This window comes from Physeter macrocephalus, unplaced genomic scaffold (assembly GCF_002837175.3).
Source record: "Physeter macrocephalus isolate SW-GA unplaced genomic scaffold, ASM283717v5 random_410, whole genome shotgun sequence".
Taxonomy (NCBI): domain Eukaryota; kingdom Metazoa; phylum Chordata; class Mammalia; order Artiodactyla; family Physeteridae; genus Physeter; species Physeter macrocephalus.
The window spans coordinates 48,618-63,965 of NW_021145696.1; positions in this window are offsets into that span (position 1 = coordinate 48,618).

The following is a 15,348-nucleotide window of genomic DNA, read 5'->3' on the forward strand; positions in this document are numbered from 1 at the left end:
AAAGAAATGTTACTTCTTTTTTTTTGTAGCCTTCCTAATACTTACAGTAATATCAATAACTGTTTTCTTTATCAATAGCAAAAAAGGACACTTTCTGCAATGTAATTAGATGTTCGATAGCGCAGCAAGGAATTGCCCTCCGAAAGGGGGTTCATGTATAATACTCATTTACAAGTCAACATATAATTAGCTACACAAATAATTTTTAAATATAATCAAAAATAAAGACTGTTCTGTGGATAGTAGTGTTTAATACAGTTTATATTTTGTATGGTGATTTCAGGCCTTTTGATTTCTTAAAATCAGCAGCTGTTTAGCCTGATCCTCAGCATTATTTTGTCCTTTGCGCCAGTACTTTTCCGTGCACGCTTCCTGTGATCTGTGTGGAAACGCGTATCGCCAGCTGTGCAGCTCGGACTTCAACTTGTTATTCAAATAAATATTTAATTTTTTTTATTGCTCTTGTATAATCAGATGCCCCTTTTAGTATTATTTTAGAAGCATCGGGAGGGTTTTGGCTAAAATACAGTTTATTGGGGGAAAACTAGATTTTAGTTTTATAAAACTTTTAAGTCTTTCACGGGACCTATATTTTCTTGAGGTAAATTTTGTAGTTCTAGAACAAATAGGCAATCTAAAAAGGTGTTTATTGGTGTTAACTTAAAAACAGAGGCTTCCTTATACTTTCACCTACGGAATGAGTAGGAGGGGGCTCCTGTCCTCAAGCACAAGTGCACTGATTCCTCACGTGTCTGCGCCGGAAGCTTCTGAGCGCTTCCTGCCTGCAGGCGCCGAAGCCGAGAGAGCAGCCCGACTTCTTGCCAAAGGAAACCACCAGCTGGGAGGCGAAGCCCTGGAAGAGGCTCCACCCTGGACGTGTCCTTCTTCAGGGGTCAAAGCGCAGCCTCTTCGCACGTGTTACTGGAACTCAAGCCATAAGTTCGGTGCGCGGGACCGAGGGGCTGCCGCAGAACTGAAATTAATTGGATGTTTTATAGGAATTGAAACCCATGTTGGTCCTCGAAAGCTACAAGCAGGTGGTCTGCAAAATAAAATGTGTTGGAAACCTGAGTAAGAGAAACATACTGTTGAGCTTTTTTTTCTTTCTTTAAATACAGGCGTGACGGCTAAATCTGAACCACTTTCAATGTTGATCATGTCTTGAATACTGATGGTTTCCTTGGTGGCAGGTCTGCCGAGAGGAAGTGAGCCAGTTGAATGATGCACTTGAGGAAATCATCTTCGGGAAGATTTATGTTTATAAAGAGAAAATGCTGGGTACTCAGAAGTCCGTGTAATCGAGGAGGAAGAACTGGGCTTTAAAGGGGTGTTTCTTAGAGCGCGAGTCCACGTCACACCTGCATCAGAATCACCTGGGGATGCTTGTCCCAGTCAAACTGTTGGGCCCACCGCAGGCCAACAGCTTCAGAATTCGGGGCGGGTGGGACTAGGGACGCCTGCTTAAGTGAGCGCCCTGCATGGCTAGGCACCGAGGGAGGGAGAGATCTTGCTTTTACCACACGCTTTTCCGGGAATCTTCAAGTCTTGACCATTCTGTTTACTGACATCTGGGTCCAACAAAACAAAACAAAAAACCCCAAGTTATCTTGCACGTTCTTTGAAGAATCAAGTGATTGTCACTGAGTATTTGAGTTCTTGGCAAAATCTATGGAGACTATTTTAAAATTCGGTGAACAGTTAATAGGCAATTATTTGACTTTCTGGTAGCACTTTAAAACTTCACACTGAGGCGTGTTCATCTTGGTACAGAGATGTATTGCCTTTCAACCCTATGATGTTTTGGCATCCAAAAATAGTTTGTTAGAATGCACGGCATTGGTGAGGACAGACTACAGAGACTGGACCCTGGGGAGCTTCAGGAAACAGGAGTCATTTGCCAGTGAATATCAAAGCTGGGTCTGTTAATTGCACAGGCTGTGTTGAAGGATCGTGATTCGGTCCAGGAAAAGAAACAAATACTGTGTTAAGCCATACGCACTTTGGGGCTCAGTATTTTTAAATAACTTAGTATATTGTAGTTTCCAGATTCTGCATGCCTTAGTATATTGTAGTTTCCAAATTCTGCATGCCTTATAAATGCGAGTGTTTCAAAATCATTCCGATTGTAGATGTATAAGCCAGCAGTTTGCAGCCTGAATTTAGCATTGCCCTTGAAAAGTTAATGTGAATTCTAAATTTTACAGTGTTACTCTGTAAAGACCAGAATAGCTATACTAGACTATTCTTAATTTTTAGAAGTAATAAAGCAAGCACAGATATTGATGCTTCAGGTACTTAACTGTCGCATGCGCACGGTATGTGTGTGTGTGTAAGTGTGTATATATCTCCCTGAGCTGCTCATTTCCACACCAACTCACCCTTTTCCTCTAGATTAGGGAATGGCTGCGTAGACAATATAATTTACTTTGAACGGTAATTTGTACCTTTTCTCATTAAAGATCCACAGTGAACCATGCAATTATTAAACATGCCAGGGTCCACCAGGAAAACCCACAAAGCCCTAGTCTTAGAAGTGGAGCATTAGAATATCATTTTGCCTCTGGTTTAGTCTCCGTGTCTTGCAAGACGGAGTCGGTGGATTGTCTGGCCTTCATCCAGTGAAACAATCGGTAAGATGGGGAGTTCACAGGTGTCTAGACACGTTCAAGAATTGCCGGGGGGACTTCCCTGGTGGTCCAGTGGCTAAGACTCCGTGCTGCTAATGCAGAGGGCCCGGGTTCGATCCCTGGTCAGGAAACTAGATCCCACATGCTGCAACTAAAGATCCCTCATGCTGCAACGAAGACGCGGCACAGCCAAAATAAATAAATAAATAAATAAATAAATAAAATAATTTTTAAAAAAAAAACAGTTGCTGGAATCCAAGTCTGCAATCAATGCCAATTGCTTTGGGTGAGTCAGCAAACACTGGGGGAACAGGGTTCCTAGGTTTCACAGTCCTTCAATATTTGATGTCCAACTCTGAAAATACAGTTGACCTTTTCAGTGGTTTTTGACCGTCCTTCTAGTCCTGTTGCCTTTGGAGGGAGTCTGCTTGGGACGACTGCATATCAAAAACCCATCGAAGCTTTGTGTGAGGAAACAGAAAGCCCACGAGAGTGCTGATCTGGTGGCGGAGGTCAGCGTGCTGTCTGCTCTCTGCGTTTCAGGGACGTCAGCATGCTCACACTGAAACGTATGGAGACCTATGAAACGTTATGTTGGTCATTACCAATGATCAAGTCCTATATTTTGCCTGGTTCTTAAAGCAGAGCTGTATAAAACTGGTGTCTCAAACACAGCCCTGCTTTGGTCCATTTTGAAAAAATGAAGAAAATGATAATAGCTGAGCATTGCTGCTTTTTTTTTTTTTTTTAATAAAAAGGCAGATTTTATTTCTAGTACGTTAATAAATAATACAAAGGAATCAGAAGACAGCCCACCTGGACAATTTTAAAAGTTAAAGGGACTTCCCTGGCGGTCCAGTGGTTAAGACTCCACACTTCCACTGCAGGGGACACGGGCTTGATCCCTGGTCAGGGAACTAAGATCCCTCAAGCCGTGCAGCACGGCCAAAAAAAAAAAGGTAAAATTTTTTTTAAAAAGTTATAAAAGTAAGTGGCCATGGCCACCTCATGCCAGTGAAATCGGTCTAGTAAGTCTACCTATATTAAGAAGTTTTGGGGTGGTGCTTCAAGTCCAGGGAACATTTATTTCTTTTCCCCAACTTTTTATTTTGAAAAAAATTAAACATGGAAAAGTTGAAGAAATAGTAGAATGGACACTCCTAGAAATGTTAAGTTGTTGATATTTTACCACACTTGCTTTCTCTCCATGTATAACACAAAAAGGCACACATTCATACATATATACATACACAGTCTGGTTTGGTTGTGACCAAGCCACTCACATAGGTAGACTGCAGACATGGTGACACTGTAAGTGGCAGGTGAAGGATGTCACACTGTCCTAGCAGGTACTCACTGTCCTCGGCTGAGCGGACTGCCTTGCCTCTGGCCATAGTGTTTTCATGGCAGTTTTTACATTTTAAGGGAAGAACGAAAGAGAACTTCCAGAGTCTGAAATAATGGAGGTGAACAAAACTAAGAGAAATGCCAAACGAGTAATGGAGCTTTTAAAAAATTGGCATATATTAGATATATTGTTGTGCAACATGTTTCTTTTCACTTAATATACCCTGGACCTAATTTCTTATCACGTTTAATGCCAGAACTATCCCCGATCACTTCAACCCTCATGTAGTATCCCCTTGTATGGCTGTAGGATACTCAGGCATTGAAACAGAAATATCGAAGATGTTTCTGTCTCCAGTTCACTCACCTTCAGTTTTGTTGAACACTAACCCTTGAAATGCTGAAACCCTAAATGTTCACTCCTGCTCTCTGACACTGAATCAATATTGATCCTATGAAGAATGTCAGTATCAGAAAGGTTTTTTTTTTAAATGGTGTGAGGATGGTGATTTTTAGCTGCATACTATATAAAATTCCAGGACTTGTTTACTAAGATTTTTCTGGTTAAGAAATTTTAAAGACCATTGGATTGTGTTTTATATTTAACAACTGTCCAGACACTATATAAACTGTATCACCGGGAAAAAAAAGAAAATGTTCGAGGCGACAAGTGTTGGCTCAAACACAGTACTTAAGTTCCATTCCGGGAGCATGTTCGTAAGTCCAGTTTGTTCATAAGTCCGACAAAGTTAGCCTCGGTACCCAACTAACACAATCAGCTATATAGTACTGTACTGTAATAGGTTTAGAATACTTCTCACACAAATAATACATTAAAAAAACAAACAAAAAATAAAGAAAACATTTTTAATCTTACAGTACAGTATCTTGAAAAGTACAGTAGTAGTACAGCACAACAGCTGGCACCCAGGGGCTGGCATCGAGTGAACAGGCAAGAAGAGTTACTGACGGGAGGAGGGAGAGGAGGGGGGCGACGGTAGAGCTGAAGGATCCTCAGCAACAGGAGACGGAGGGCCAGCTGCAATTTCACGCACGCCTGACGTGGACGGCACAGGTTCTGGTTCCTTGCTGGATTCAAGTCTACCTACCCTCTTGAAAAACGATCCAGTGATGTCTGGGTAGTAGCTCTTTTTTTCTCATCAGAGATGACACGGTAGCACTGGACTGCATTCTGAACGGCTGCTGCAACCTTCGTCGACCCGTCTACGTTCGGGTCCTGTGCCTCAGAAACTCACAGTGCCTCCTCAAATAAAGAAAACCCCCTGCCGTCTCCTGCGTCGTGAATCTCTTCAGTTTTTCAGTGTACTTCTTCCTCTCGTCTCTCTTCGTCCTTTCTCCGGAGGCAGATTCCATCAGATCTTCATTAGTAAGCTCGTGTTGCACAGCAAGGAGTTCGATGAGGTTGTCCTCTCGCAGATCTAGCTTGAAATAAAGATACTGTACTACTGTACTCTATACAGCACCGTAGAGTACACAAAAGCACAACCACTTGTAGAGGATGCACGCGCGTGACAGTGTACGCCAGACGCGTGAACTAACTTACGTGATTGGACGTGCAAACGCACGTTCTCATCTGGGAAAGTTCGACGCTTGAAGGTTCGTCCGTGGGGCACTTACTGAAAATCAGTTAACAAGCATTGCTTACGTGGCCCTGCCGAGTGGGGCCGGCTGGGAGGAAGATCTCTTCATCACTCACTGCTGAGCCCTGGGCACCTGGCAAGCCCGGGCCTACAGGTGCCCTGTGGCATAGTCTGCTTTTCTGACGTGCAAGGATAAACCAGCAGGTTATAAGCGGTACTTTAGAGAAACAGCCAATCCCCAAATACTTGAATTGTAAAACAGCAGAGAAATTCTGGACTTGACACATCTTCTAAGGATCTTTCCCTTCCCTGGTTTATAGTGTTTCCCTCTGACCCACCAGCTCCCAGGGTCTCTGGTACCAACTTCTCTCCCTGTCCCCTGTCCCCTCTGGCTGCATGTACTCCCCGTGGAGAAATGCCTTGTATAGATCCTGAAGCCCTTGCCAGGTACTTACTGTCTTCCTCTTTAACTAGACCGTGAACCCTCTGCTAACACTAATGCTTGCCCGCATCCCTCTCTATTCTTCCCTGTACTTTGTAGACGGCCCTGCACAAATTCGGTACCCAAGAAGTGTGCGAAGTTGTGTTGATTTACCTTCATTTCATGTTGGATAAGTTACCCTAGTCCTCTTGACATTTTTCAATCCAAACAATTCCATAAAGTGATAATTTTATCCTTTCACTTTCTGCTGAATTCGTACATATATAGCCTTTAGTTTCTAGTTCCTCCTGAAAGATTAAAAACCTCTCTGCACCACACATTGTCTCAATTCTTCAGACTTGTTTTAATTATGGCTGACATCAGAAATGGGCTTGGAGAAAATAAACTTGCATCTCTCTGTCTGGAAATGATTTATAGGAGGTTTCTATTATAACTTCAACACACAGCTTAATTATATTTGTGCCCTTAGAAATATCTTTATGCTGCTTTTCTTAAATTATTTTCATAAGAGAAGACCATGATCTTTATGGGACAGATGCAGAAATTGTAAGTCAGAGCTAAAGGAATGGAAATGAGTGCCGTGTGTGTGTGTGTGTGTGTGTGTGTGTGTGTGTGTGTGTGATTTTTTTTTTCCTGTTTCCTTCCTCCCTACCCTACCTTCACCACAAAAACGCCAGAAATCAGTGGTTCTCAATGGGATGGGAGTGAGGGTAGTGATATGTCAAAGTCACCTGGAAAGATTCTTCCTTGGGTTTAGGGCTCACCCAGGATAAGCTCATGGCTAGATCCTTAACTTAATCACATCTGTGTGGACAAAAAACGTCACCCTCCATATCAGGAAACAAAGGCTCTTGTGGCCATCATCCAGCGGTCACTGCAGCTGCCCCAGACCATGCACCCTGAGGGGATTCAGGGTGGAGAAAACACGGGGTACCAGCCCTAGAGAGTTAAGGGGCACATCAGAGCAACGATTTCAAGGGGCCCAGACTCTTGCATCTTTCCGTACAAAAGAAGAGTGCTAAATTCATTAACCTGAGACAGCTCGTTTTTCTTTAACTAACGGTAGTCTTTTGATGTTCCAACTACCTGGGTTTTGTTTTGTTTTGGTTTTGGTTTTCTTTTGGCAAAAACTTCTCTGTATCCTGGCTCCTCCTCCTTTACAGTCGCTCAGACCTATCTGAGAGGCTGTCTCTCTCCTGGGCTTATGTCCAGCAAGTCCGCCGAATAAAACATAATTCTCCTATGCATTTTCCTTTCAATCGACATCTGCAAAGACCCTTTTTCCAAACAAGGTCACAATTACCCTCTCCAGGGGTTAGGACATGGACAGATCTCCTGGAGGGGCCTCCGTTGTGAGGCAAGATCAGAAATTCTGTTCTGAGACGTCTGTTAGAAATCCCAGCGACGACGTGAAGGAGGCAGTTGGATACACAGGGTTTGGAATTTATTGAAGAGTCTAGGCCAGAGATATAAATTTAGGGATCACCAGTTTACAGAAGGAACTTAACATCATGAGGCCGGAGATTACCGAGGGAACCAGAGTTTATAGGAGAGAGATGTCAAAGTGTTAAGGAACCATTGACCGAAACCACCCGCCTGGGCCGCGCGCAATGATAACCGCTGCCCTGAGCTGTCTCACATCACGAGGTCCCGATAAAGAACATGGTGCTGCCGCTGAAAACGAACCGGGAGAATTCGGGAGGCGCCACAAGGAGGGAGGAGACCCCAGCCCATAGTATGTCTTGTAAAACTAACCCAGGAGAATTCGGGAGGGTCAAAAGGAGGGAGGAGACCCCAGCCCATAGTATGTCTTGTAAAACTAACCCAGGAGAATTCGGGAGGCGCCACAAGGAGGGAGGAGATCCCAGCCCATAGTATGTCTTGTAAAACTAACCCAGAAGCATTCGGGTGGGGAAAAGGGAGGAGGGGGGAGACAATACGTCCTGCTAACCTCCCAGAAACCCTCGCGCTGGAATCCATCTTGGCTGAGAGCTGCGCGAGCCACCAGGAAGGACCCTGAGTCAGACTACGGGTTAAGCAAGATGACTGGCCAGAGACAATCCAGAAACTCACCCCATCACCATAAAACCCGAGACCGCGAGCCACGTGGCAGAGCAGTCCTCCTGGGTTCCCTCACCCTCCTGCTCTGCGCCCGGGCGCCCCTTCCCAATAAAGTCTCTTGCTTGGCCAGCACGTGTGTCTCCTTGGACAATTCATTTCCAAGCATTGGACAAGAGCCCACTCTCAGGCCCCGAAAGAGGTCCCTCTTCCTGCAACAAAAGGACTGAACTGGGAGCCCAGGGAATGAGGAAGAACCAGCAAAGGAGGCCGAGAAGGAACAGGAAGTGGTCACTTCAGTGTTTCACTGGGTCCAAAGCTGCTCAGGCGTCCAATAAAGTTTCGAAATGAGAATCGACCACTGGATGCTCAACGAGCTCGTGATTACCGGTGAACTTGACAGGAGCAGTTTCAGTGAAATGATGAGGCTAAAAGATTGACTGGCTTCCAAAGGAAATGAGATGAGAAAAATTGAAGACAGTGAATTTATACAATTTTCTCAAGCTTTGCTGCAAAAAGATAGAGAAATGTGAGTGACAGCTGGAAGGAGAGGTGAGGCCAACAGGGAGCTTTCATAAAATAGGGGGAAAAAGACGATGTTGTATGCTGATGGGGGAAGGACCCAACAAGACGGAGGAGCGGAGGAGAAACATCAAGACAAGGGGTGCACAAGGGGAGGGCTGGCTTTTGCTGGGAGCACTGAACGGTCCTTCAGCAGCAGAGCTGCAGGTAGATGGCAAGTGTGCCGGCTTCTGGTTTGTTTTTTTTGGCTGGCGGGATCCTCAGTTCCCCGACCAGGGATTGAACCCCGGCCACAGCAGTGAAAGCCCGGAATCCTAGGCCACGAGGGAACTCCTTAAGTGCACTTTAAAACTCACTTACTCAGCCCTAAAAAAGAACTAAATAGTGCCATTTGCAGCAGCATGGATGGAGACTTAGAGATCATCATACTAAGTGAGGTAAGTCAGACAGAGAAAGACAAATAGCATATGATATCACTCACATGTGGAATCTAATTTTTAAAAATGATACAAATGAACTTATTCTCAAAACAGAAGCAGACTTACAGATATCGAAAACAAGCTTCTGGTTACCAAGGGGGAGGCATAAATCAGGAACTTGGGATTAACATATATACACTACTGTATATAAGACAGATAACCAACAAGGACCTACTGTATAGCACAAGGAACTCTACTCATTATTCTGTGATAATCTGTATGAGAAACGAATCTGAAAAAGAATGAATATATGTATATGTATAACTGAATCACTCTGTTGTACACCTGAAACTAACATAACATTGTAAATCAACTATACGCCAATAAAATAATTTAAAAAAAACCTCGCTACCAAATAACGTGGCCTATAGTCATATCTATTTTTCTCAAAAGGAAATGGCATTTTTCAATCTGGAATTGATTACATTTTCTCATTCATATAATGAAATTTTCTTAGTGTGCACAACACTTGAACAATTTAATCCAAGGTTTTCCTAGGTCTTAATTTTTTTAAAAAATAAATTTATTCATTTCATTTATTTATTTTTGGCTGCATTGGGTCTTTGTTGCTGTGCGCAGCCTTTCTCTAGTTGTGGCGAGCGGGGGCTACTCTCCCTTGCATGGGCTTCTCATTGCCGTGGCTTCTCTTGTTGCGGAGCACGGGCGTGCAGGCTTCAGTAGTTGTGGCGCACGGGCTTAGTTTCTCCACAGCATGTGCGATCTTCCCGGGCCAGGGCTCGAACCCGTGTCCCCTGCATTGGCAGGCGGATTCTTAACCACTGCGTCACCAGGGAAGCCCCCTAATTTTTCTTAGCTGCTCAAATATATGGCTATTATCTAAAATATCATTTCCTTTAACATCTTACACATTGGGAAAAACTATTCCTTAGATGACTGAAAACTGTTATGTTTCAACATTTGTCTTCAAGATTACTTTCAATATTTGGGTAAACCAAGTACATTGCTTGAAGGGGGGAAAATAAATATTTTATTTAATAAGAAATGAATAAACATCAAACGCTGAAGAAGAAATTGTCACTCCTGTGATAATGTTCACATTCCATTAATGTTTTGTTTCAATGGTTGTAAACTGTTTTTATTTTAATAACACAATTACTAAAGATGCCTATGTAGGGAATTTCCAAATAACCTTTTTTTTTTTTTTTTTTTTTTTTCCCGGCCTTGCTGTACAGCTTGTGGGATCTCAGTTCCCCGACCAGGGACTGAATGTGGGCCACAACAGTGAAAACACCGAGTCTTAACCACTAGATCACCAGGGAACTCCCCCAAATTGCTATTTTAAAAAACTAGTAACATTAAAGATAAAACAAAACAAAACAAAAAACTAGTAACATCTACCTCTTTACCTAAAGGACAATTTATTGTTTTAATTCCCAATGGAATCTTAAATGGAAAATTTAAACCCAGCATTGCCTCTAATTTTAAAAAGGCAGATAACTGGAAGCACTCAGGGATTTCCTCATCTCTTCTAACAGTCATAAACTTATACACAACCATTGTGTAAATGGCTGATGGTAGAGAGGGCAGGGATTTTCACACACTTGTAAAACGAGGATATTTTAGGGTAACATTAAAAATACAGGTGTAGATAACTTCATTTCATTCCGATTTCTCATTGGTCAGGAAAGCCAAGGCTTCTCTCAAGGCTTGTAAGGATAAATGTCTTAATCTTTAAATAATTCGGGCAGAATATCTAAATAGACATTTCTCCAAAGAAGACATACAGATGGCCAACATGCACATGAAAAGATGCTCAACATCACTGATTAATTATTAGAGAAACGCAAATCAAAACTACAATCACCTCACACCACTCAGAACAGCCATCGTCAAAAAGTCTACAAATAATAAATGCTGGAGAGGGTGTGGAGAAAAGGGAACCCTCCTGCACTGCTGGTGGGAATGTAAATTGGTGCAGCCTCTATGGAGAACAGTATGGAGGTTCCTTAAAAAACTAAAAATAGAGTTGCCATATGATCCAGCAATCCCACTCCTGGGCATATATCCAGAGAAAACCATAATTCGAAAAGATACTTGTACCCCAATGTTCATAGCAGCACTATTTACAATAGCCAAGACATGAAAGCAACCTAAATGTCCATCAACAGATGAATGGATAAAGAAGATGTGGTACATACATACAATGGACCATTACTCAGCCATAAAAGAAGAAGGAAATAATGCCATTTGCAGCAACATGGATGGACCTAGAGATTATCATACTAAGTGAAGTAAGTCAGACTGAGAAGGACAAATATTTGATATGATTTATATGTGGAATCTAAAATATGATACAAATGAACTTATTTACAAAACAGAAAGAGTCACAGACACAGAAAACAACCTTATGGTTACTAAAGGGGGAGAGGGGATAAATTAGGAGTATGGGATTAACAGATAGACACTAGTATATATAAAATAGATAAACAACAAGGACCTACTGTATAGGAGAAGGAACTATACTCAAAATCTTGTAATAACTTATAATGGAAAAGAATCTGAAAAAGACTATATATACATATATATGCATGTATAACTGAATCACTTTGCTGTACACCTGAAACTAACACAATATTGTAAATCAACTACAGTTCAATAAAAAAAAAAAAAATTCAGGTAGAGGGACTGAATTGACATATTTACTTTTTTTCCTCCTCCCAGCAGTCTCCACTTTTCACCACGCGAGGGCAGTAAGTAGATACCTATTTGACCATTCCCGTTCCGTCAGGGGTTTTTCTCAGAAAGTTTCAGAAAGATGCAGATTCTCTTTCCTGTACCTATCAAAGGCCAGATACTTCGTTTCAAACTATGATAAACACAAGTGTATCTCCTGAAAACCCTTAGAGATCCAGTCGACAAGTTCAGGGTCAGGTTCCCGCCACGGGACAAGAAGTTTGAGGGGAATGAGGTTAAGAGCTAATAAGGGAAGGCCCAGGGCCCTCCTGCTAAGTGAAAGAATCCGGGAGTGTGGGTAAGGAGGAATCATGGAAAGAGGATAAAGAATCCAGAGGTAAAAGCCCAAAGACAGTCCTTTGTCCCTTCTGCCTTGGAGAAAACAGGCAGAAGCTTACAGTAATTCTGAATCCTGTTTCTCTCCTTGACTATGGCAGTTTCACCACATTATATAAAGGCATCATTAAGAAATCAAAACATGTTTACGAGGTGGGACGTTCTGAAAGTAACTCTTTAAGATAAAGAAACAATTAAAAAATGAGAGAAAAAAAAACCCAAGGACATTCTTAGCCAGCCATCTGTAGATACTAGATGGAAAAGAGATCTTATGGAAAGAATTTCTAGTTCTTACAGCCACTATGGAAAACACTATAAAGGTACCTCAAAAAATTAAAAATAGAACTACCATATGATCGGGCGATCCCAGTTCTAGGTATTTATCCGAATGAACTGAAATCAGGATCTCAAAGAGATACACACACCCCCATGTTCACTGCAGCATTATTACAATAGCCAAGATACGGAAACAACCTAAGTGTCCATCAATGGATGAATGGGTAAAGATGACAGGGTACATACATACAATGGAATGTTATTCAGCCTTAATACAGAAGAAAATCCTGCCATTTGCGAGACAACATGGATAAACCTTGAGAGCATAATGCTAAGTGAAATAAGCTAATCACAGAAGGACAAATACTACATGATACTACTTGCATGTGGAATCTAAGGGAGTCAACCTCAAAAAAAAAAAAAAATCGTCAACCTCACAGAAGCACAGAGGAGAATGATGGTTACCAGGGCATGGCAGGAAGACATGGAGAGGTAGCTACAAAGTTTCAGTTATGCAAGATAAAACAGTTCTGGAGATCTGCAATACAGCATAGTGCCTGTAGCTAAAAATGCTTCATCCTATACTTAACATTTGCTAAGAGGGTAGATCTTATGTTGTGTTCTTACCACACACACACACACACACACACACACACACACACACACACACACAAATGAGATAAACAGTGCGGGAGGAAACTGAGAGGCGATGGATGTTTATGTCCTTTTTGGTGGTGATGGTTTCACGCACTCATCCCCAAACTCACCCCATTGGGGGAAAAAAAAAATTCTAGTTCTTTACTAAATTTAAAATTAGGGAATTCCCTGGCAGTCCAGTGGTTAGGGCGCCCCGCGCTTCCATTGCAGGGGGCAAGGGTTCCATCCCTGGTCGGGGAACTAATATCCCGCATGCTGCGTGGCCCGCCAAAAAAATAAAAATAAAAAAATAAAAAATAATGTTATACTAGACCATGGTTTAGACATTTCATAGAATCATTTATTTCCTACACTTTTTAAAAATGACCAAACTGTTTCTAATATTTCGGACTGGATTCCCACTAAATTAAAGGTCTCTTTTGGAAAGAACATGTTACTTCTAGGGCTGAACATTCGAATTTTTATTCCTTCAGCAGTTTAGTGGAAGGATCAGTCATACAGCGTGAAATAAGTGGAAACTATGCCATGAAGCATGAGTTATGTTCTGGCTGGATTTCCTCCTGGGCGATCTTACTCTAGTGACTGAGCCCTTGGGGACTAGCTTCCCGCTCTGTGTGACAAAGATGACCCCTGCGATCCGCTAGAAGCAAGGTGCGCACGGCCCCGCGCTGTGGTCGCCACGTGAAGCTGCGCGCAGCGCCCTAGGCCTCGCCCGGGAGGCGGCGCGTCCCCGAGCTCCGCGGCCCGGGTTGAGCTGCTTCCGTGCCAAGACCCGCCCGCCGCGCGGAGGCGGGGTCGCCCGCAGAGTTAAGTGCGCCCGAGGCCGGGCCACCGGGTGTCCCCACGCCCGATGCCATGGACAAGGATCGCGCCTCCGCCCGCCTGCGCGTCTTGCTGCGACACCTCGGCGGCCGCTCGGCCGGGGCCATCGTATCCTTTGGGTGCGCGGGGCTCGAGCTGGAAGGGTGGTGGCTATCAGGGCGCATCGCACAGCCGCCGCGCCGGCTCTTCCTTGCTCCGCGCCGCCTGTCCCCGTGATGGTCACGTCTCTTTCGGGCCCTGGGGGCGAGGATAGGTGCGTCCCCAGGAGCCGGTGGTCCCCAAGGCCCCAGAGGGGACTGGCCCGCCCGGTAGGCCCGGGACTGCCGGCCCCAGCGACTGGAGTGGCGTCGCTGCAGCCTTCCGGGCCCTCAGGGCCTCTATTCACCGACTTCGGGGGCGGGGGGTGGGGTGGAAGTCGTTACCGAGCGGGCCTGCTCTCTGCTGCCTTGTCGCTTTTCTGCACTTCTGCACTTGTCGCCCAGAGAGGCGCAGAGCTACCTGGAGGAGCCGCGGAGCCCTCTCAGGGCGGAGCCGCCCCCCAGCTCTTCCTTCTCCAGGGGAGCCCCGTGGAGCTTACACTGTCTCCTGGAGAAGGGCTGGGTGCCCTGTGTCCGCTCCTGGTCAGGTCTTGAGAAGTTAATCCCCCGAGAGCATGTGTGCGCTATGGGCGTTGGATCCAGAGAGATGTCACTGGGTGACAGAGAAGTCAAGTTGCTTTTTAGAATTGTTTTTGCCTGCTCAGATTAAGTGTTCTCGTTCAGCGCGAACTTCTGGAAGCTCTGCAGAAAACTGGGCCTGGGATTTTTTTCCCTTGTGACCTGTTCTGCTATATTTAGGATCCTGAAATCTTTCCTAAAACGATCTTACTGCCTGTTTCTTTTACTTTCACTATTGCTCTCTCTGCTGAATTCCAAGCCTTGATGAATCAGAACCGTTGTAAATTTAAAATCTCATCCACAAACTGATGAAGGGAACCCAGGTGACTCTGTAATCTCATTTTACAGTTGAGAAAACAGTCGAGGCTAGGAGAGATTAAAACTCCTGACCAAGGTCATTTAAGGGAAGCAGTGGTTGTCAAAGTGCAGTCCCCGGACCCGCAGTATCAGCGTCACCTGGGCAATTGTTAAAAACGCAGATACTCAGGCTCATCTCAGACCTGTGGTATCAAAATACCTGGGCATGGGGCCCAGCGATCTGTTTGCACTTGTTTCTGATACATTTTAATTGTGAGAACCACCAATATACTGGGACTAGATATAACTGGAACTAGATTAAGGTTTCCGGGCCCAGACTGTCAATACTTTTATTTTTATTTATTTTGTTAATAAATTTTATTTATTTATTTATTTCTGGCTGCGTTGGGTCTTCGTTGCTGCGCGTAGGCTTTCTCTAGTTGCTGCCAGCGGGGGCTACTCTTCGTTGCGGTTCGGGACTGATACCGGGACTGTCCCGGCATTTAGCTGAGAACAGTTGACAAAGAGGTTAAC